Source organism: Sinocyclocheilus grahami, unplaced genomic scaffold (assembly GCF_001515645.1).
Source record: "Sinocyclocheilus grahami isolate Dianchi unplaced genomic scaffold, SAMN03320097.WGS_v1.1 scaffold591.1, whole genome shotgun sequence".
NCBI classification, from domain to species: domain Eukaryota; kingdom Metazoa; phylum Chordata; class Actinopteri; order Cypriniformes; family Cyprinidae; genus Sinocyclocheilus; species Sinocyclocheilus grahami.
This window is the reverse complement of record NW_015505770.1, coordinates 167,887-171,329: the sequence shown is the minus strand read 5'-3', so window position 1 is coordinate 171,329 and position 3,443 is coordinate 167,887.

Genomic DNA, 3,443 nt, shown 5'->3' with positions numbered 1-3,443 from the left:
TGTAATGCACTGCTAGCTGGTTGTCCTGCATATTCAATAATCAAGCTACAGGTAGTCCAAAATGCAGCGGCTAGAGTCCTTACCAGGTCAAGAAAATATGATCATATTACCCCAATTTTATAGTCTCTGCACTGGCTACCTATTAAGTTCCGTATCAGTAACAAAATATTATTACTTGCTTTTAAGGCCCTTAATGGGTTAGCTCCTGCATACCTAACTAGTCTTCTGCCACGCTACAATCCATCACGGTCCCTAAGGTCGCAAAACTCTGGACTTTTGGTAGTATCTAGGATAGCAAAGTCCACTAAAGGCGGTAGAGCTTTTTCGCATTTGGCTCCCAAACTCTGGAATAGCCTTCCTGATAACGTTCGGGGTTCAGACACACTCTCTCTGTTTAAATCTAGATTAAAGACACATCTCTTTGGCCAAGCATTCAAATAATGCATCTCATAATCTTGTACTGCAGTTATATCTGATCAAATGCACATTATTATTCTTTAGTTTGGGTTAAACAAATACATTTTGCTTGGTTGGAGCAGCAGCTATGCTAATTATGTCTCTATTTGTTTCTCTGTTTTTTGCCAACTAGGATTTACACAAGCTTCAGTCTGGATCCAGAACACCTGAGAAGAGATGATGCCAACCCCTCAGAGGACCTCAGATGATGCCAACCCTGAAACAACATACAGAACTACCACATTTAGCTATAAGTTTGATTGCATCATATAATAATTGCTGTTAATAGTGTTCATCGTCTGTTTTATTACGTCTTAAATTGATTTTTCTGTACATTTCTGCCATATGTATATTAACTGACAGTCACCACTGATAAGCTACCACTAAATATTGTAGAAACTTAATTTGCTGTAAAGTTGCTTTGCAATGATTTGTATTGTGAAAAGCGCTGTACAAATAAACTTGACTTGACTTGAAACTACAGCTTGAAATTGAGATTTATACATCAAATCTGGAATCTGACGGTGCAAAAAAATCTAAATACTGAGAAAATCACATTTAAAGTTGTCCAAATGAAGTTCTTAGCAATGCATATTACTAATGTTTACAACATTTTCAAAATATCTTCATGGAACATGATCTTTATTTAATATTATCCTAATGATTTTTGGCATAAAAGAAAAATCTATAATTTTCACCAGTACAATGGTGAATTTTTTGGCTATTGCTAAAAATATACCCAAGCGACTTAAGACTGGTTTTGTGGTCCAGGGTCACATATGTTTTAGATAGTTGTAAGAATGCATATTTTATCTCCCTATTCTGAACTTGAATGAACAGCCTGCAAATAAGAGTTCCAGTGTATTTCGGTCTTGTTTCAGGGATTACAGTCACAGGAAGGAAAGACTAAGGACATTATTTGACATATTAATCAATAAATAGATTTGACTAGTTTAAGGGTTATTATAGTTAACTAGAACCATAAAAAGTATGCGTTAGGTCCTGACGAGTATTGAATTGAGCTCTATTTTCTTTCTTTTTGCACTTAAATGGTCAAAAACACACACAGTTGTGTGATACTTAAATGCTTAATTAAAGCATTACAATTTAACCAAACTCATCAGATGTTAGTCAAATAAATCTACTGTATATTTAGTTGACTAAAATCTTATATTTAGTTGACTACAACTAAAACAATTCAAATGACAAAAATATGACTAAAACCAAATGGCATTTTAGTCAAAAGACTAAAACGAAATCAAAATTTCCTGTCAAAATTAACGCGGGTACTGTGTGAAATGTCTGAGATGATGGAAATCAAGATGATGGGATGTACACTCCAAACTGTTTGTATTGTTTGGAATATGACCAGCTATTGCCAATAGTTTTCTAGTTCAACAAAGTATTGGAAAATTTGAGGTAATGAATTGAAAGTCATTCAAATTAGAAAGCTATTGCTCTGGTAACAAGGATATAACTAGCTATATTATTATTCATTAAGTACTGTCAAATTAGCATTTTAATTCCATACACTGCAAATTTCATTCTATATATTCAGACTTTTATTCCATATATTCAGACTTTCATTTAATGTATTCAAACTTTCATTCCATATATTCAATCTTTCATTCAATATATTCAAGTTTCATTCCACATATTTAGACTTTCATTCAATATATCCAAGTTTCATTCATATATATTCAAACTTTCATTCCATATATTCAAGTTTCATTCCATATATTCAGACTTTCATTCAATATATTCAAGTTTTCTTCTATATATTCAGATTTGAATTCCATATATTCAAGTTTTATTCCATATATTCAGATTTTCATTCAATATATTCAAATTTTCATTCCATATATTCACTTTTCATTCCAAATATTCAGACTTTCATTCCATATATTCAAGTGTCCTTCTATATATTCAGACTTTTATTCCATATATTCAAGTTTCATTCCATATATTTAGACTTTCATTCAATATATTCAGAATTCCATTCCATATGCTCAAACTTCATAACTTCATATCATAAATATCATAATTTCCTGAACAGCATGCCATAATAATATATATATATGAAGAGTTCAGATGCAAAAGCCTCTAAGTGCCGTCTGAAATGTTCATCTAAAATGAATTTTTATCAGGCTCATATGTTTATGTTCAGTTCTTTCATTTTACAGTTTTTAAAAAAAATTGGTTTGGTACTATTTTCACAAGTAAGGTGTACATTTTCAAAACTCTTAGTACAAAACTTTAAACTGATCACATTTGTTATACCACTAGTCATTAGTAAGGAAGTTATTTCCCTTAACCAGGAAATTAACGTTCTTAGAATTGACAAGACAGTTGACCCTGAGAGGTCAGCTAAATATCTACAGCGGATCTAAAATATTCATAATTAATTATAACTAGTTATGATTAATTTTTCATATTTCCCATGAGCTGATTCGTTACATATGTATTGAGAACATTTGATTTAATCACCAAAACACAACAGTATTATCTTCTTTCAATTTAGTACTTTTAACAATCAGTTCATTCAAGAGCAAACAATGCAAGATTCATGTTTCAAATCACCTTTGTTGCTGAAATAATTACAGTAATACATCTGATCAATCTCTGATCAGTTCCTCTACCTTGTGTCCTGCTGTATGTTCACATATAGCAAAACACAAGGTTTTACAAACGAGGACGTCCTCAAAGGAAGGTTTTAGGTTATTTTGTCAAGTTTTGCTTACTCCTGGGTACCAATTTGTCCTCAAAATATGGTTACAGTAAGTAGGCACACACACACACACACACACACACACAGGTTTTCCTATCATTATGGTGACAAATAGGAGTAATGGGTTTTATACTGTCTCCCCCTACACTAAACCTACCCTTATGAAAATTATAATTTTTTTCTCATTGGACCCAAAAAAGGACAATAATTTCAGATATTGCCATAAATGGGTTTACCTGAACCACACACACTTACAAAA